The sequence below is a fragment of the Camellia sinensis genome, chromosome 3, assembly GCF_055761805.1.
Source record: "Camellia sinensis isolate YWXY chromosome 3, ASM5576180v1, whole genome shotgun sequence".
Taxonomy (NCBI): domain Eukaryota; kingdom Viridiplantae; phylum Streptophyta; class Magnoliopsida; order Ericales; family Theaceae; genus Camellia; species Camellia sinensis.
Genome location: NC_138963.1, coordinates 81,663,344 through 81,684,772, shown reverse-complemented (window position 1 = coordinate 81,684,772; position 21,429 = coordinate 81,663,344). Strand labels below are relative to the sequence as shown.

Here is a 21,429-nt window from a genome sequence, read left to right as displayed (position 1 = left end):
ACGAGTTTGGTCTCTCGAGCCATGTCTAAAAACAAAGGGTGGTCGCTTGAGTGTAGATTCTGTCGCTCAAGTGAAGGCTCATGTCTGCAAAATATTGGGAGCTTGATTTTTACGCTCGAGCCAGCTATTGGTCTCTCGAGCCAAAGTTCAAAACAAATGGTGGTCGCTTGAGCAAAGATGTAGAATTCTAGAATTTTCAGATTGCTGTTCAAGATGCAAAACTCAAATTCAAAGCTTCAAAACACATTCTTTTTTTTTTTTTTTTTTTAGATTAGCAAAGAGAATCTTTATTGATGACGAAACCATACAATACATATGGGGGAACATTAATAAGGATGAGAATGAAGAAAGGAGAAAAGGGAAAACCAAGCAAAATGATGGTAAGAAACCAACAGTAGCACACTCAGAACAACACCCAAAACAACACAAAGATAACATTGCTCTCCACTCCTCAGCAAGCTTAACAGCAAGATAATAGCTTCCACAAAAAACAACCAAAGCTCAAGTGTAGAACAGAATAGCAGAGCAAACAGAACAGAAGAGCTATATAGAGCAGCAAATGCAATTATACATCAAAACACCAAACACAAGACCATTGTAGCAGTCCACTGCAGCATATCAGAGCACCTCCCCCTTCTGACAACCAGCACACCACCTCTACACTCCTGGTACTTCAAAACAACCTGATTTGGTGTAGATTGGATATAATGTCATGAACTGAGTAATCCACCTTCAAGTGCCATTTGGTCCATAAAGCAATCTGCATCTTAACTTTTTCACAAAATACTTGAAAATCAGGATGGGCACCCTTGAACAAACACTCATTCCTCAACTTCCAGACAAACCAAAAGACAACAGAGGGGATAATCTGCCAGATTTTGAGTACCTAAGACTTGAACTTAAACTTGCCAGCAGACCACCAATGTAGCAACCCTGCTACTGAACCTGGAATAGCCTATACCTAATCCCACCAGTCTACCAAATGAGACCAGCATTTCCACACCAGAGGACAGAACATGAGCACATGATCAACAGTTTCCACCTCGGCTTGGCAGAAAACACACAGGTTATTAGCACTCACTGCAATAGCCCCTATTCTTTGAAGGAATGAAGCTGTTTTAACCCTGCCTCGCCAAGCCAACCAACAGAGAAATTACATTTTTTGAGAGGCAAAACTCACCCAAACCCTTGCTGGGACTGCCAGACCAGGCCCTCTAGCTGCAACCCACTACCTCCACACAGAAGCTACTATGAACTGCCCTGTCCTCTCTGCTAACCAGGTGCAAGAGTCCTCTATACCGAATCTGAGACAAGGGAATAATTCCAACATCCCTAACAGCCTCTGTAATTCCTCTTCTTCCCAAGCTAATAAATTCCTTCTAAATTGAAGCTGCCACCCTCCTGTGACACCAATTTTTGCCTTGATCTGCTATAAAGATTCCTTATTCTTTGTGGATAAATTGAACAATCTGGGAAATTCCTCCTTCAAACCTCTATTACCTAACCAGGCATCGTACCAGAACTTTATTCTCCTCCTATTGCCAACTATGATTTTGACCTGGTAACCAAAAAATTCACCCAATTGCTGGTTAGCCACAGATAGCTATAAGATATCCTTCCAAACTATTAAGACCCCTGCTGATTGACTCATTGAAGGAGTCCATCCCCAACCAATTCTGCCATACCTGGAACACACCACAGATTTCCACAAAGCTTTATCATCATAGCCATACTTTTACCACCACTTTAATAGCAGACAGTCATTAACCTCACCTAAGTCCCTCACACCTAGACCTCCTTGGTTCTTGTTATTGGTGACCTTGCTCCATTTGACTAGGTGTACTTTCCTAATGGATTCAGTTCCTCCCCACAGAAAATTGGCCTAAAGTTTAGACATAGATTTGACAACCCCCTTAGGCATTTTGAAAATAGAAAGAAAATAGATTGGTAAATTGGATAGGGTTGATTTGATAAGAGTCAATCTACTAGCAAAAGACAACAATTTCCTCTTCCAAGAAGAGAGCTTCTTTTGAATCTTATCCACAACTAGAGACCAAGTGCTTTTCCTTCTGGGATTGGCCCGTAAAGGCAAGCCTAAAAAATTAAATGGCAACTTCTTAGACAGACAATTCAAAGCCTTAGCAAATTCCTTAGTTTGGTCCTCTTGAAAACCCACCCCACAAACAACACTTTTATGATAATTGATCCTCAATCTAGATATCACCTCAAAGCACGCCAATACCCTCTTTATGTTCAGAACTTCCTCCATGTCACCTTCACAAAAAATGATACTGTCATCTGCAAATTGGAAATGTGAAATACCCAACCGATCAGAGCCTACTGAAGCACCCTTGATCAAGCCCTTCTCTATGGCCCTTGTCAATAAGAGATTAAGACCTTCAGTAGCAACAATGAACAAAAATGGAGATAATGGGTCTCCTTGCCTTAGTCCCTTCTGTGGTTGAAACTCCTCAGCGAGTGCACCATTGACCAATATAGACACCTTAGCTGTTGTGATACAAGTCTTCATCCATCGAATCCACCTTGTGCCAAAACCAAAATTTCCCAATATTGACAACAAAAATTCCTAATTTAATGAGTCATATGCTTTCTCAAAATCCAATTTCAGAACTATATCTTTCTTCTTAGCTTTGTGCTACCCATCGACAACTTCTTAGCTATCATCACACTATCTAGGATGTGTTTACCACTAACAAATGCTGACTGCACCTCACTAATCACAGTTGGAAGTACCTCCTTCATTCTTCTGGACAATACCTTTGCCAAGATCTTATAGATAGAGCTAACCAAACTAATGGGCCTATAGTCACCGAATCCTGAAGGATTATCCTTCTTAGGAATAAGCACAATGAAGGAGCTATTGATCCCACTTGACATTTTAGCATTTGTATGAAATTATTGAATCATTTGGATAATCTCACTTTTCATAACAGGCCAACACTTTTGAATGCATGCAAGATTAAAATCATATGGTCCAGGGGCCTTGCTCCCATCACAATCTTGAAGAGCTGCCCAAATCTCATCTGCAGAGAACATTACTTCCAAATTAACTGCTGCCTCTGGCCTAATAACATTAAAAGGACCTGAAATCTTTGGCCTCATAGTCCAAGACTCTAAAAACTGATGCTTAAAATGCCTAACCACGGTCTCTTTAATCTGTATAAGGTCCTCAAAGCTCACTCTCTCCACACAAACTGAATCTAACATATTCTTCCTCTGTCTCCTGCTGGCCATGATATGGAAAAACCTAGTGTTTTTATCACCATTACGAGCCCATAGCATTCTGCACTTTTAAAGCCACAACCTCTCTTTATCTTTACTTAATTTCCAAACCAGACTTCTATCTTCTCTTCTTTTGCTGAGTTCCACATCAGCCAGAGTTCGAGATTCTGCCTTCAAATCCCAATCATGCAACTCCTCCTCAGCTGACTTCAAAAGATTATCAATATTACCAAACACCTCCTTGTTCCACACCCTTTGGTGAGATTTTAGTTCTTTCAATTTCCTCATTAATCTATACCCTGCCGATCCTGATACTTGAATATTCTCCCAAATTTGTTTAACTTCAGTCGAAAAGGTAGGGTGTGAAAGCCAAGGATTTAAGAACTTAAAGGGTTTGAGACCCCAATCCCTTTCATCCTCCTTCAATAGAATGAGACAGTGATCTGATATGGTTCTAGATAGACCCCATTGCTTGAGAGAGAACTTTTCCGACCACCTTGCATCCAACAGAAATCTATCTATCCTGCTCCATCTTTTCCCATCCAGTGTATTACACTAGGTAAACTATCTACCTAGCATAGGAAAATCTGTCAATTCTAACTTGTCAATAAACTCATTAAAATCCTTCCTCCCCATGTCCCTTCTTGAGCACCCTTTCCTCTCACACATGAGCCTAATTTCGTTGAAATCCCCACCCACACACCAAGGATTTGAATAATGTGGGTATACATTAACCAGAAGCTCCCATAGCTATCTCATACACACAGTCTCATTCGGGGCATAGATATTGACAATGACACACTCAAAATAATAGCATGATGTACCTGATAGAAGAATAAAATTCTTACCACAGCAACAGTCTCTAAGCTTGAAAATGTCTGGCCTGTAAATGCACAATAGTCCACCTGCACTACCATCTGAATCCACTTCCATAAAATCCATCTCCTCATAAGGCCAAATGGATTTCACAAAACAATCATCCATAGTACTTATTTTTGTTTCTTGGAGCAATAAAACATCTACCTTCCTAGCTTTCATCAGGTGCTCAATTTCCCCCCCTTTTGTCTGGCCTTCTCAGCCCTCTAACATTCCAAGATAATATTTTCATGAAGAACTTGATGAATTGAAAGTCGTTTTGCAAATTCAAGGCCCAAGAGCAAGTCAATTGTTTGAAATCAAACTAGAAACTCAATGTATAACACATGCATGATAAAACATGATTTCTTTCCTTCCAAAACATGATCAATTGAGGTAAAATGATGTAGAACTTGATGAATTTCCAAAACCAAGCCAGAATAACTACATGCATATGAGAATTCTTGAAAATTAAGCTCAAAATATAAAGAAATATGCATGCATGCATGTATGAGCTCTTGATTCACTTCTCTATGCTTAATTCTTGTATGTAATCACCCATTTCACTTGATTTCTCACAATTTATGACCTATTAATCACAAGGTTTAGAAGTTGATTAAAGTCTTGAATTAGCAAGAATAACAAGTTGTCTCTCACAATCCTCAAGTCTTTAGCTAGATTCCAAGCCAATTCTTTTGTTGAGTCCAATTTTCTTCCTTCTTTTCCTCTCTCTACGTTGGAACTCGAAAAGATAAGGACTGGAGTGTTCTAATAGAAGCTTATACTAGCCTTATATAGGCTTGGTTAATGGTTTTAATTAATCCTAGCTTAACTTAATCAATTATCATTAATTTGTTCTAATTATTCGGTTCCGAATTGAATTCAATTAAACCTACTATAAAATTATAAAAATTCTAAATAACACATAGACTTAGTTAATTTCATGTTCGAATGTTGATAAAGCCTTCAATTCACGTATCAAAACAGAAAGTCAAACAGATATTCCTACGACAGACAGATATAAACACAAATAACACAATACACATGCAAGTAACTCATAATTTCCTCTTAATTACTCATTAGGCATTCTTAATTAAGGATGATAAGCCAATCATAAGTCGGGGTTATTACATAACTAGCATAATTTAACTTTAAATCTTTGGCGACTACCTAATTTGGTAAGCAAATATACATTTTCGGTGACCAAAAAATATTTAGTTGTTGTATACTAATTTTTTCCGACTACAATAAATTTAGAAGCCAAATGACTAGCATAATTTTATTTTAAATCTTTGATGACTACCTAATTTAGTAGCCAAATATTGATCTTCAATGACTAAAAAACATTTTAGTCGTTTGTATATTAATTTTTGATGACTAAAGAAATTTAGTCACTAAAAAACTAACATAAATATTAAATTTAATCTTTAGCGATGAAAAATTTAGTCACTAAACATATATTTTCGGTTAGTAAAAATATTTAGACAACAACGGTTATTTTTGGTGTATTACAAAATTTTCGCCCAATTCACTAGTTATGTTTTATTTTATAGAAAATGAGTGAGAGTACTAATTAGTGCTATCACTAATGATGTGACAGTGGGCCTCACCAGGAATGATTTGATATTTTGACTTTGATGTTATATTTTTTTTCTTTTTTTATTGAGTGCCATGTCATTAATAGTCTTTTTAAAGCTCCAAAATTAATAATCTCTATCATTGTTGTTATTTTATTATTATTTTTTATTTCTGTACATAAGTGTCTACATACACCCAAACAAAAGTCACTTGCTCTCCCTCTTCTCACAAACCCACCATCCCTGCTAAAAGTCATCGTCAAACTTCCACCGCCGCTAACCATCGCGGCTCTCCCCTTTCATTCACATTCATGTTTTTCTTTCTCTCTATCCTCTCTCTCTCTCTCTCTCTCTCTCTCTCTCTCTCTTCCCTTAGCATCGCGGACCTAGGGTTTTATTTTACTTTTGATGTTGTAGGATTTTGATGAAATCAATTTAGGGTTTTACCCTTTTTCTACATTTGAAGCATATACGAGCTCCAAGTTGTGCTTAATTCTACACTTCTGTTGCTCTATTTAAGCAATTGTGAAAAAACTGCTTAAATTGCTAAGTAGAGTTATATATATACATACGTATATATATAAATTGTATAATTGGTAATCTGTATGTATATCAGATTCTATGTTTCTTGTTTCAGTCCTGGCATCCCTATTTCCCTGCATCTCTCCCCAATTCCAAAGATAAAATCATTTTAGGGTTTCAATTGTTTCCTTGTGATTTCTAGCTTTGGGAATGCTAAACAAGAAAGAAGCAATTCTGGTTTAATGAATTTAATTTAATAAAATTTTTTTTTTTGGAGGGGGGGAACTTATTCGTAAGCCCTTCCAGAAAACTCACTTCAATAAAAACAAACATTGCAAGGCTTTGTGTGTGTGTGTGTGTGTGTGTGTGTGAGAGAGAGAGAGAGAGAGAGAGAGAGAGAGTAACACAGATTCTCTGTTGCATGTGTAGTGTAGTTGCTACTACATATTGTGTTCATTTTATTCTAGTGGGATCTATTAGTGTTAAAAGGTTTTCTATGCTTATTCTTGCCCTGTTTTCTTTCTACATATATTCCTACTTGACAGTGAAATTACCACTAAAGGGCATTGGAAAGTGTTGAAGAAGCACTGATAAAAGCTAGAGGAGTTACTTCAAGAGCTTCATGTATCTAGTTCTAGTTTTGGAAAAGAGCAATTAAAAGTTGCTTGTTCTAATCTTGAGAGGATAAGGAGACTTAAGAAAAAAGCTGAATTTCTCGATGTATCTTTTAGAGAAAATGCAGTTTCCTTGCAGCAAGTATGTTTCAAAACTTTATTGAAGAATAAACATGCATCCTAGAATTATTTGACTGACAAGGACTGTATTCATACATCTTGATTAGTTTGAACACATCCATCTTGAAGAGCTCCCTTCTATACCTCAAGTTCCAGCCACGCAATCCATCATTGCCATTAAAAGGTTCCTAGACAAATAAATCCTTGGTCCTTGAAAGCAAATACAATCATGAATATAAATCTTTTAAACAACTATTTCCCATCCATTGGTTAGACCAAAACATACTTCTCATCCCATTGCCTAGTTTAATTGAAGCACTTGATTGAAAAAAAAAGTTAAAAGACCCTAGGATTAGTTGTAGCTAATAATAAGATATCCCTCCATACTCTTGATAATCTGCTATGTTATTGGCAGATTGATTGTCACTTACCACCATGTATATCTTTCCCTTATATTTGATGTAGAAAATATTTTGACTCCTGTCCGTGGAATTGTTGCCAAAATTTTACATTAGGTGTTTTCATATTTTTAATCTAACATATTTGATCCTGATATTTAAGTTTCTCTCTAATTTCATAGTTTGCGAATGCTTAAACTGGCCTGTATCTTCTTATAATTTTTACTTACTATTTTCCTTTTGGGTTTCATTGGTTAAAGCCATATCTTCATACTTCAACAAATGTCATGCTTCAAGGTACCCCATTGAACTCTCTTCTTGGAAATTCATTCATGCTTTGTGTATATTATGTTCTACACCTTTGGGAAATCATCAGTTTTCCCCTGTTTTTGCCTCTTTGTCTAGACTTGTTATAAAGATGGCCCAAAGATATTCTATTTTATTGGTCCTGGGTAAACAAAATTCATGTGTGTCAACATTTTCCACTATTTTTAACATGCTTTGATTGTAAGTTCAGCATGGCCCATAAAGAGTATTTATTTTGTCTTGTATGGATTTTTGTTCTTATCTATCCTACTACTTTTGTCCCTTGAATTCTGAGATGATGGTACCATGAATTCTAGAGTAATATGGCATGTTGATATCTGAGTTAATTTTTTTATATATTTTTTTTTATATTTTTTATTGTTGTCATGTAGAGTTTGGGTGTTGTTCTAAAGATAATAGATGTCTTGAAGCTAAACAAATAAAATAGAAGTGTTGGAAATTGGGCCGGGTATTGGACCTGAGTTTGGGCGCCCATGTGGCATGACCCATGACCCATTCAAATTACCCATGTAATTTGAATTTGATTTCCTAATCATCCTATTTGTTAGGATAACTTACTATCTATCTATATCTATCATATCCTTAGGAGATATGGATAGATGGTTAGTCTATATATCAGATACGGTATATGGGATGTGGGGATGAATCAAATCACGAATGATTTTTCCCAAACTCTCTAACTCTCTTCCATTGAGATAACGATACAACTTTTGTACTATGAACATCTTTAGTCTATATATCACTCCATTACTGGGTGTTCTTAGTTCGTGGTTATAAAACACGTAATTTACCCACAAGGTTCTTCGTTTCAGATTCTATCACATAAGGTATGGTTTGAATCATTTTATCTGCTGCGTTATCTGTATCTTACATGAAGTCTTCCAGGAATCCACATTTTGGTACTTGTGTTTTGGAATGAAAAACTTTCTCTCGAGAACACTAATTTTTTATTTTTTGTTTTGAACAGCCAAAAACACTAAATTTAGAGAAAACATCAAATAATGTTAGGTGTGTATTCAATCTTTTCCTTTCTAAATAAATTAATATGAATAGGTTGTTTTGTTTGTTCCCTCTTTGTTTGTTTTAGTTTGTTCGATCGCCATGTATTGGGTAAGTCTCTTTAATTTCTTTCAAATTTATATGGGGAAAAAAATCCAAAACAACCACCACATTATCCGAAGACCATCAAGGGCACCTCACCCTAAATTAAAAAAACTTGTGAGAACAAGCGACGCATTGATAGGACGCACGATTAAAGAATTAGAGACAAAAATGTGAGAAAAAATGCGAAAACGGGCCGTTAGGTTGGCAAACGTAACGCATCGATTTTTCAATGACTAATAAGGCAGAAACTAACTAACCAAAGTGTGAGGGTTCTAAAAGAAACCTCATTCTTATTCAATTAATTATAAAAATCCTTATTCGTTGAACTTTTTCTTTACTCTTCACAAGTTAATACAAGAAATACCATTCATAAAAACTATTAAACCCACTCTCCATGTATTTGTGGCTCGACTTTCTTCGCACCTCCTTTCGGAGGGCTCGAATTGGTACTACAGTTCGGACTTCTGTCACGGTTCTGAATCTAGTCTCACAAAGTGCAATGTGAAATTGATAAACACCAAAGAGTTCAATCAGACAAATCATTTTGGAAAATCAGATTTTGAATCAAATAATGCCAAAACTAGATTGCTTTGCCAGATTATAGAGTCGCTACCTAAATATTTTATTTTTGAAAAAATTTAGGAAATCCTGACTCGTGCCAAAGGCCATGTGTCCGTCATCACCAAAGTTGCCTCGGCTCGGGAACTTGGGTACGAGAGGGGAAGGTCCTGAAATGAGCACTCCCTGTAACCCGATCAAAGGATCGGCCTCTACTAAGCATGATATGTTGTTTCATAAACCTCATGTGTTCTTATTCTAGTTATTAATCTAGTTTTACTATGTGACGCGCACACAATCAAGTATAGATTAAGTCGCAAGACTTGGAACGAATTCAATTCATGTTTGTTTTTGAAAATAGTTTGAATTTTCCACCCTCAAGTGGACTTAGAAATGCGGATTTGCCACCTCAAGTGGGGTTAAAACATGATGATTTGCCACTTCGCAAAGTGGGTTTAAAACGTACATTTGTTGAATCATTCTAATTCAAGCAACAAAACCTTCATTCACAGGCATTCATGCAGTTTAGTATATAAGCAAATAGTCTCATGGCAAGCATGCTATCATGACAACACTCACACTTATGCAAGTATACTAAAACGTAAAACTTACAGTGTACTCCAAGCCAAAACAAAAACTAATTAAAAACAATGCATGATCCTAACTATGTTAAGATGCCTAATGCAACACATGCAATATGAAATTAATAGGCTTGGCTACTAAGATGGCATATGAATGTAACAATTTGATACATGTATTCAAAGAAGTATTGAATACGATGCAGTTTGAATGATGCGCCGAGCCTCGGTGCATGCGAGGCAAATGAATGAATACAAACATGCAAGCATAAGGTATGCAAATTGAAAATGCCCCTAAACTAACCATCGAAAGCGGTTAAATAAAAGGGTGAAAGACGTGGGGTTGGAAGACATGCACACACGCACGCACACGTATTACAACATTGCGCCCTCGCAAATGAGGGTTCAAATGAATAAGCTAAGCTAATCTAAGCTAAGCTATGCTAATTTAAGCTAATCTAATTAAACTAATTAAACTAATTATTACAAAACAAATGAATAACTAGCAAACTACTAATTATTACAACACGTAACTAATTAGCAAACTAATTAATTAAATTATAAATTCATGCTAACTAAACATGCAAAGCACTAAACTACACTGCCTCAGCTCTGCTTTAGAAAGTAGAAGATGCATGCACTCGGTTTTCGCCCCGAAAAGCCTTTCGGTTTGCTCTTGAGAGGCTCTATTTGTAGGGTTGACTACACTCTGGAACTTTCTATTCCACCTTACCAAACCAACGCTGAGGACTGCACCAGTGACCTGCCGGCCATGAATGCTTGCTAACGGCCCCCTGTCGGCCAAAAATGTGCCATCCCGGCCAAGGATGAAGCACTGCCGACCATCAGTGAGCCACTGCCGGCCACTGGTGTGCTGAATCCCCACACTGCAACAGAGCACAAACAGAGAAAAATAGAGGGTTTTCCAAGGATATGTTTGTACTGTGCCCCTCCTTATCATATCAAAACATCAAAGGAGTGGCACTCTTGGATTCAAAACCAACAATCAAGCATTTTCAATGCATGATGACCAAAGATCCAAGTTGCACAATTTCAATAAATGCACAAAAACAAGACTCTAGACCACTACCTTGTCATGAATGATCAAAGGCAATGGAGACAAAGGAGATTGGCTCATTTAATCATTTTGAGTATGAAATGCTCCAATCTACCTTGTGTTCAATATAACGTCCGATTGAACACATGCGATGCAAACACAACATGCTTATCTTGATCAAGTTTTACTTGTCCAATTTTATTTACTCATTTTAGTTACCGATCCATTCTTTAGTCAATTTGTCCAAGGTGAGAGTCCTCTAATGAGAGAGGGGTCAACCAAAGGATGATTTAAGACATGAGAGAGATCATGCCTTTGGTTAGTAGAAACCCTCAAAAGAGGATTAAAACCATTAAGCACAAGTCTTAATCTCAAGCTTAAACACAACCTTAAGGCTAGCCAACCTCAAAGAAAATAGAAAAGTGAAGAAATAAGGGAGGTGACAGATAATTTAGTGCTGAAATGACATGCAAAATGACACTAAATCATGTAAACAACACATGCATAACATGTTTAAGAGCCCAACTCATTAAGCTAGTGAAGATCACAACACCATAAGCATGCAATACAAAGCTTAATTGATCAAACCAGCTCTGGACAGAGTTAAAACATGCTAAAACAGAGGCTAAAACATGCTGAGATTGAAGCACAAAAGGCTAGAAAAACATGCTCACATGTTAGCTTGTAAACAAGACTCAAGACACAACTCTCAAAAGCAATGAAAGAGTGAAATAAATGAACATGTGACAGAGCTATATACACTGAAATTACATGTAAAAAGACACTTCAACATGCAAACATCTCAAGCAAATCAAGTTTACAGCCTTAAAACAGTAAGCTAATGAAGGCCATTTGCACTACAACAATGCAAGACAAGGCTCATATGACCAAGATACCCCAAAATAGAGTTAAATCATGCCAAATCAGTAGCTAAAACATGCTGAGATCAAGTCACAAAAAGGTAGAAAAAAATGCTTACATGTTAGGCTATCTACATTTGCAAACAAGACACAAGGAGGGGAGACCACCGCTCTTATTTTGGACCTCAAAACAAGGTTTTTACCACTGAAAATCCTCTAGAATTCAGTGGATAAAAGAGCCAAAAAAAAGTTGTTTTAAAAGCTTTGAAAGATGGCACACCTCTTTAATAAACAAGCTACAAAAAGGGTGGACTACTCGTAACTCAAATCAAACCTCAAACCTCCATTTTAAACCATAAAAATAGAGATTTCAGAGGTTAAAACTAGCCTCAAAATAGCATGCAAAGGTGGCCAAACAAGTATTTAAATTAGACTTAAAATACAAGTATTCTACCTCTTTGAAGACATGATGCTATTTAAGCAACAAAGGCAAGTCAAACCAAGCTAATATCCCTTTCTAGAGCTCAAATAGGACCTCGAGCAACCTCAACACAACGGTGATCAAGTTTGATCAAGAGCTCACAAGCAAAAGTGTAGAGAATTTAGGCTTTAAGGCAAAATATTTAGAGAGAGAGGATTCTACAGAGAGAGGGAGAGAGAAATTTTTGTCTTCTAACCTTGAGCATACAAGAGGAAGGCTTCTATATATAGAAGACTCAAAGAGATCCAGTCATACACATGCAAGCAGATGGCTCAACCTGTGCGAACAGCTGGCACAAAATATCAGAAAATATCTATTGATACACTGGTGGCCGGCAGGCCAAAATCCATGGTCGACAGTGCCTTAACATGGTCGGCAGTGCATCAAGAATAACATGCTAGAAGGACCAAAACATGGTCCAAAAATGAGATAGAATTGATTCAGGGTTTGGAAAGCTCAAACCTGTGGCGTTCCGTCGCGGAGTTCGAGCGCTCGACGAACAATCAAACTTGTCACTGGATGTACCTGTAAGAATATCTAAGTCTTGAGGACGGTCAAAAATGGGGTGTCTACAGTTGCCCCTCTTTGACAGAACTCAGAGTCACGAAGATGACGTGAGTGAATGTCAAAGCCCAGAGACGACCCATTTTGACAAGGCTGCAAGACTTAGACAGACATTTAAGATAACAATATATAGATGTGCCCGTAGGCTGGGGCAAGATGCAAATGGTATGCACAATGCAAAAGCGTAACTTATGATCATGCAATGAGGCTGTAATGAAGCATTTAAATGCAAATGTTATGCAAAGAAAATGCCACATTTTAAGCAAACCAACAAGGTATAGTAATCTCACACATGAGAAGAAGTACGCAAATAAACACGCCACGCGTGAGAATCACAAGTTAAACCACGTTTCATGCAGAAAGGATGTAAGAAAATTATACAGTCTTAATTGCGCCTTATGCAGGAAAGGCTAAGAGCGACTGTCGGGCGCACCCGAGGGCTCAAACAAAACACATCTTAGCGCGTCACACGCGAGAGGAGAAAAAGAAGTGGTGTAAACACCGGAGGGTGGTATAAACATCGGAACACGTCCCAATGTTTCTAACCAAGACAAGATGGCATAAGCGTCAGACACACATCCAAACGCTTCTAACCGAGGAGTGGTATAGACATTGGGCGTGCGTCCCAATGTTTCTAACCAAAGTAAGGTGGTATAAGCATCAGACACATGTCCCAAACGCTTCTAACCGGGGAGTGGTATAAACATCGGGCACACGTCCCAATGTTTCTAACCGGGGAGTGGTATAAACAATGGGCACACGTCCCAATGTTTCTAACCAAAGCAATGTGGTATAAGTGTCGGACACACGTCCCAAAGCTTCTAACCAGGGAGTGGTATAAACATTGGGCACACGTCCCAATGTTTCTAATAGGGGAGTGGTATAAACATCGGGCACACGTCCCAATGTTTCTAACCAAAGCAAGGTGGTATAAGCGTCGGACACACGTCCCAAACGCTTCTAACCAAAACAAGGCTTCAAAAGAGGGGGCATGAATGACCTTACTTGGAATCCCTGAATGAACCGTACATACAGTATCGTCTGGTTGCACCAGCCTTGAATAAACCGTACATACAATATAGTGTCTGCATAAGAAAAAAACTTGACAGGTACAACACAATAGGAATGCATATTCTATGCGAGACGAAAGACTGTAGCATAATGTTAGAGGCATGCTTCATGCACAACATGCAAGAAACAAAACAGAAACATATTCTATGCAAAGTAATCAATGATGCATATTCAATGCAACATGCATATTATATGCAAACATGGTGATGCATGTTCTATGCAACAATTCAAAACACATGTTCCATGCAGCGACAAAGAAATGCACATTCTATGCAACGACAAAACACGTTTGATAAAGACGACTCAAAGGTAACTTTCGATTTACCTCTCGAAAGAGTTGCAATATGTCAAAAAGAATACACCTTGTTCAAGCTAATGAGCGATGACCATCACGCACTGGAAACGCAATTCTGAGCTTCCGCGAAGGCATTCTGAATCAAACTATGAGCATACCTTGTATTTATTGGAATCCAAGGACACAAATTAAAGCCAAGGAGTCAGGAGAAGATTGTGGAAGCATGCCGGCCATCAAGGCAGGCCGTCGGCCACTTGTAGTGCCTGCCAGCCACCAATATGCTACTGCAGGCCATCGATGTGCCACTACCGACCATCGATGGCAGATTTGGGCATTTTCAACCTTTCACCCTTAGGTCTTTAAAAACAAGTGATGCCACTTCATTTCCTCACAAACCCATGTCCGAAATTCTTCCCCCTTGCTCTCTAGGTGCTCCTTCTCTCTAGATCCACGTGTCCTACACATTTTCCAACACCCCAAAAACATTTTCTTCGCTAAAACTCTCTAGTTCTCTTCACTTTGAACCGATCAGAATTTGATTTCGACACTTCTTTCCTCATTTCCACCATTCTAGGCTCATTCCCCTCGAGTTTCTCTCAAGCTTAGTACACTTTTCCCGGCTTTGACTTTCTTTGACTTTTCTCTCTCTCCTAGGGTTGACTTTTTCAAAGTTTCACTCTTTTTCCTCATTTTTCCTCACTTTTACTTCTCTTGCATCTATTTCAGATGGCAGATGATGTCCCTCATGATGAGGCTATCCCCAAGCTTCCTCCAGTAGAGTTCGAGGTAAACTTTGAGGCCGAGCTGGAGCTATTACTGCCGAGTATACGCCTCTTCGATCCAGCGGGGTACCATCTTGAGACTCATATAGTGCCTACCACAGGAGGCATCAAAGCCTTTACTGACTTCACTGAGGATGTGCCAGATGACCTTATACTGAGAGAGCCAGCGTCTCATTTGTCGGACATCGCCGTAGAGTTACGAACACTATTTTTCTGCAGTACTACCCTTAACTGTTTGCATTTCTTGCACAGTTTTGATCTGATTTCATCTCATAGACTACCTTGCTCTACTGTATCTCATACATTACTGTTTTATATTCAACTGTTCCTTCATTGCTTGATATACTTTCATCTCATGTATTACCACAGGACGGATCCTACTCTTTTAGAGGCTAGGTACGATGACTGCTCGAGACTGGTACGGTGAACTCCCAGTTAGGGTTCGCGACATTATTGATGAGACAAGCTTTGGTCTCTTCTGCTCTAGCCTGACTCGGGTTGTGGCGAGTCGTCCTCTCTTAGGGGCTTTAGTGGATAGCATGTGGGACACCACCAACCCCTTCCATTTCTCCACCACGGGGAGATGACGATGACTCCTTACGACTTTGCAATGATCACTAGCTTGGGCGTAGGGAGTGATCTGATCCCTCTCGACCCTGATATGGGATAGTGGGAGGCAGCATGGGCCGTACTGCTTGGGACACACCCACCGACACTTCGATTAGGCATGGTCCGGTATAGCTGGTTTGAGGAGCAGTTCAGGGGGTCTGGGCCCGAGACGGTCGAGGAGACAGAGTAGTATGCCAGGGGCTTCCTTATGTTCCTTTTTGGTACCACCTTGTCTTTGAACAGGTGGAATACCGTTGGCTTGTATCTGTTAAGCGCCTTAGTAGTGCTCCAGTGAGTTTAGTTCTATGACTGGGGCGGAGCTGGCCTTACCACTCTATATGGATACATGAGCCCGACTTCTCGCATGAGTGGAAGCTTGAACGATGGCTACTGGCGGGCTTGGGAGGTACATAGCTTAGTTCCCCCTTTCACTTTACATTTTCTGCTTAGTATTTCTTGCTTTACATTTGTTCAACACATGTACCTTCTACTCTGCATTTTCTGTATCTGCTTATACATTGTATGCTTTATACTTTGCATTTCCTGTATCTGCTCATACACTGCATGCTTTCTACTTTACATCTTCTGTATCTGCTCATACACTGCATTGATCACACTTTCCCTGCAGCTGTGGGTGTACGCATACTTCCCGGCTCTTGCTCCCGAGCCTATAAAGGAGGTCCTAGCGATAGTCCCATTTTCTCAGGTATAAGACGGCTAGCTCTATCGTAGGACCCGGGAAACTTCATGTTTTTCAGCTAGTACTTCGACGTGGTCGTGGCAGACAAGGTAACCCAAAACAAAGTTATTCTGTTTTTCAATTAACTAGATTCACCCATTAATTAATTGACAGCGACTAATCATCTGTTCATTCTCTTATTTTCAGATCACATGGCAGCCATGGGACGCAATACCATCGGGGCTTCCATTCCAGTATGACACAGCTAGGGTCATCACTAGCCATCATATCCTTCTCAAGGGCCCAATCTGTCGCGCTTGGTTCTTGGGTGAGCGTTTCGCACACCAGACTTTAGGACTGCTTGCCCCATTCATACCGATGGCGCTTCCAGTGTCCATGAGGGCGACGCACAGACTTTCTGCTGAGAAGGTGATCCAGTTCATGGTAGGACTGGAGACGGACTACTTTCGTGTAGTGGGCGATTATGCGACCTTCATCCAAACACATCTGATGCCGCCTCTGACCGGCATTCGTGGAGGTGAGGAAACGAAAGCTCCAGCTACGAGAGAAAGAGGCAGAGGGGCCAGAGCGACCAGGACCCGTGGTAGGGGAGATTCTGGAGAGAGACAGAGGGCGGGATGGCCAGAGCTGCCTACTACACTGACTTACTGGTGACCCACCGGGGAGACTTATCAGATTCCCATTGAGCTCGCACCAGCTGGTCACGAGCTTGTCAAAGTTCGAGTCCCGACCCCGGTATGTACCACACTTTACATTTTGCGCATTCAGTTCATTTCAATTATGCTTTATAGACCACTGAGCATCTCAACACATTTACAGGCATCCATAGAGTACACCGGGCAGGCTCTCAAGCTAGCGGCCTCTCTAATAGGGATGGTTCAGACAAGCATGAACCTGCTCAGCCTCTACAGGATTCTAGTAATTTCCTTCAGTTTGCACTTCATGCCATGAAATTCTCTGTTGACGTATTAGCATTTTAACTGTAACTTGCTCCAAACTACACTAACCTAATTCATTGCATCAAAACACTGCATAGATACTCTGCTCACATACACTGCATCTATACACTGCATCTGATATACACCACAACTAATGTATTCTGATAAACTGCCCTTTTCAGAATCATTTGACGATGGAGACGATGACGCCGGCTCGGATTCTGCTAGGGTTGAGGCTGGAGAGACGGAGGAGGGCTCCGGTTTAGACTCTGATTCAGATTTAGACAACGGTGCCGATAGAGATAGTGCTTCACAGTCCACTCTGCCGAGGAAGAGGACGAAGAGAGCCTCTCGAGCTTGAGGTGGCTGCGCCGATTTAGATGCTTTTGGCTTTGTTTTCTTTTTGCTAGTAGTGTTAGCACATTGTACAACCTTAGGCAGTTTTTATTTTCTTTGTAAAACTAGTACTCTTTTGCAAAAAGTGACTACGATTAGAATGAAAACTCAACTTTTGATTTAAAAAGTGTTGCATTTTGCATTATGAGCATCGCATAACATCACACAGCATGAAAATGAGATTGATCATTTTTGAAAACTACACATTCTAATGATATTGTCTTAATCAGGTAATGAACCAACCAACAACTGAAAGAACAAAATAACTCGATAAACAACACAAGGTCTTGACAGGCTAATCAATGTAAATACAACTTGATAAGCAAGACAAGGACTCGATAAACAAAAAAAAAAAACCAAAAAAAAATAAAACAAAACAAAACAAAACCAGACGATTACAACTTAAATAAACACGCTCAAGCCCCAAAAGGACCAAAAACAAGACCTCAAAAGATGCCAATAACAAAATACAACTGCTGAAAACAACTGAATCTTCACAAAGAAGGTTAGTGAGCATGAAAGAGAGGCTGTCGGCCATGGAGGATGGCCTGCCGGCCATCATTTCCCCTCTGCCGGCCATCAATGTGCTCCTGCCCGCCATTGATGTGCCTCTGCCGGCCATCGAAGAGCAGAACCTCCGAAACATTGACACCTGGCCTCCATTCACTGTCTTATCTTCTACAAAAGCTCCAGCTTTGTGGTTTCTTCATTCTAGCTCTATTTTTGCCCCAAATGGAGCCATTCTTCATCGAAAAACTCTTCGATTGGATTGCGAATTTAGATGGCTCAGAAAAGTTGAATTTCTGGGGTTTTGGGATAAATGCACTATTCCCGCTGAGTCGTACCCCACTGTGTTTTTCGTTCCTTCATGCCGCGGCTAGATGTTGGAATCCGATTACACATGTTTTTAGCTTCGGGGACAAGAGATATATCCCACATTCGAAGAATTCCAAGCTTTGATGGAATCGCAGTGTGATGAGGAAATCCTGCCCCAGTCCCATTTTGGCCGCATCCAAGCTTTAGGACGGATGTGTGGGCTCACTTTACTCGATGCCCGATCTTTGGTTCACAACGGGGAGTTGGATATTCCCAGCTTGATTCATCGGTTTTCTGATGTTGGTGACCGCGGCGACCGTCTCTGGCATGGTTTTCGGCAGCATGCCCTTTGCTTGTGTATGTTGGCTCATTTTCTACTTGCCCCTGGTTTTGGAGGGTCTAGCATTTGCTTGATCGAAGTGGCCCAAGGCTTGAGAGAGGGCAAGAGCTGTATTGGCTTAGCATTAGCCGAGACTTTGATGGGCTTGGATGCTTTCCATCGCCGGGAGACGGCCAGGTTCGCAGGAAGTCCACTACTCTTATAGGTAATGTTTCCTAACCTTCTCACATGTGTTTCTCACATCACTCGGTCCTCAGGCTCTGTTTTTCTCTCAAAAACCCTTTTCTCACTTTTTCTCTCCACATACACCTCTCTATTCTTTAATCTCTCTTATTTTTTATCCCTCCCTAGGTATGGCTCATGGACAGGTTGAAAGTAGTGGACTCTTGCCCTATATATTCAGCACGAGGCTATTTCTTTCGCCAACGGCTAGTCAATTTCCCGAACGAGGGGTGGTGGTGCCACTAGATGTGCAACCGTTTTGCTACTGACATGGCTTGGCATTGCTCCTGGTTTGATCTGCCTAAGATGAGCTACATCATGTCTCGCCAACCTGGCGTTTAGTTGATTGGTTTAACGCATTGTGTCTTCTACTTTCCATTTCAGTTTTGGCATCAGTTCGGACAGGGCCATACTTGCCTAGAAGAGGGGGTAGAGTACCCGGCTCCATTTCCAATTCGAGGCTCACAACTAGCTCGATATACCACTGCATAGAGGACAAGAGAACTTCTGGCTCCCACTCCCAATTTTAGTTGCACCCTTTCAGGTGAATGCATAGCTTGGCTTGAAGATGAGGCACAAACCGAGCCTATTTTGGCATCCGAAGTTTCCACAAGCTCTGAGAGGGGACGCAGAAACACTTTACTCAACTATGCCCCAAGTTTATTGCTTTAATCTATACTTTCAAGTTTTCCTTTTGAATGTAATAAAAAGCAACTTTGATTTGTATCAAGAGTCGGAGAACTATGTATTGAAATCAATGGAATTTTCCTTTTGGTCCAAAGATGGTCTAAAATTTTCCTTTTGATCCAAAGATGGTCTAAGTTGTAAAAAGATTAATTTGAACAAAATCAACTTTTATTAAAACTTTTCAAAACCATTTTCGATAAGGATCACAACTGGACACACCTGGAATCTATCCTTGAGATATACAACCCCAAACCCAATGATTGGAAAATTGCCCCTTGTCTGAATAACACTGTACTGTAACCAGCTCTGATAGCAAAGATCACAATCGAACTCTTGGGCGCAGAAAAGACAAAGATGACCAAAACAATCGAATGGACACAGTTGATTTGGATACGTAGTTCGGTTCGGGTTCACTCGAGTATTAACACTCTCCTTTTGTGCTCTAACTTTTGCCAAGGCTGCCCTTTATGGGTTTTCAACCTTGCGAGCTCAGTTTTTCTTGTTTCAAATTTTTTGTGCTCTAACTTTTGCCTAAGTCGCCCTTTTGGGTTTTCTGCCTAGCAAGCCTCTCAAGGGTAGTATTTCTTCAACTTGTCTATGTTGACTGGTTGGGAGAATTCAAGGCCATCTAAGTCCATAAGGATGACAGCTCCACCTGACCAAATTGATTTGATGATGTAAGGACCAGTCCAATTAGGTCTGAACTTGCCCCTAGGGTCATGGATGGGAGCTCGGTTGTCTTTGAGCACCAAATCCCCCTTATTTTAGATTCTTGGACTTAACTTTCTTGTTGAAAGCCCTGGCAATCCTGCGTTGATATCCTTGGACATGGTACAGTGCTTTCAGCCTCCTCTCGTCGAACATCATAAGTTCCTCGAACCTGCTCTACTACCAATCCACTTCTGCTATCTGGCACTCTGCCATAACTCGCAGTGACGGAACTTCAACTTCAATCGGCAGAATAGCTTCCATCCCATAAGCTAGAGAATACGGAGTTGCCCCAGTAGATGTTTGAATTGATGTTTTGTAGCCCCAAAGAGCAAATGACAACTTATCTGGCCAGTCCTTGTAGGTTTCCACCATCTTTTATCGGATGTGCTTAATGTTCTTGTTGGCGGCCTCAACAGCTCAGTTGGTTTGTAGTCGATATGTGGACGACTTATGAAAAGCCACGTTGTATCTCTCCAACAAGTCGATCACTTCCTTCTTGAAGTGGGAACCATTGTCCGAGATGATCTCATTTGAGACCCTATAACGACAGATGATATTATTCCTGATAAACTTGGCTACGTGCAACGCTTTCAGCACTGCGTAGGATTGGGCCTCGACCCACTTTGTAAAGTAATCTATTGCCACCAAGATGTACTCATGCCCATTTGACCCCTTCGGAGTAACTGCCCCAATACATCAATTCCCCAGACTGAAAATGGCCACGGTGAAGTGATGTTGTACAGCTTCGACGGCGGGATGTTCATGCGATTTGCATGGATCTGGCATTTGTGGCATCGCTGAACAAAACCAATACAATTCTCCTCCATGGTTGACCAGTAGTAACCCTACCTGAGAATCTTTCGAGCTAGCATTACTCCGCTCATGTGCGATCCGCACTCTCCTCCGTGGATGGCCTCCATTAGGCATTTTGACTCTTCTTCATCAACACACAGTTTATGCATTCCCAGATGGCCTCATTTGTACAATTTACCCTCGCAGATAAT

The 21,429-nt window shown here is 40.1% G+C and overlaps 1 long non-coding RNA gene across 4 annotated transcripts; it reads left to right on the top strand.

The window, feature by feature from the left end:
- Positions 1–5,876: 5,876 nt before the first annotated feature.
- On the top strand, positions 5,877–17,776 carry LOC114266359 (uncharacterized). Of its 4 annotated transcripts, none has more exons than XR_014364221.1 (7): positions 5,877–6,953; positions 7,590–8,664; positions 14,951–16,021; positions 16,244–16,404; positions 16,502–17,050; positions 17,135–17,233; positions 17,436–17,776. It is a non-coding gene; the product is annotated as an uncharacterized LOC114266359 (long non-coding RNA). The 4 variants fall into 4 exon arrangements; XR_014364219.1 differs by having other exon boundaries at positions 5,877–8,664; positions 14,951–15,201; positions 15,376–16,021; XR_014364220.1 differs by having other exon boundaries at positions 5,877–8,664; positions 15,376–16,021.
- The last annotated feature ends 3,653 nt before the right edge of the window (positions 17,777–21,429 follow it).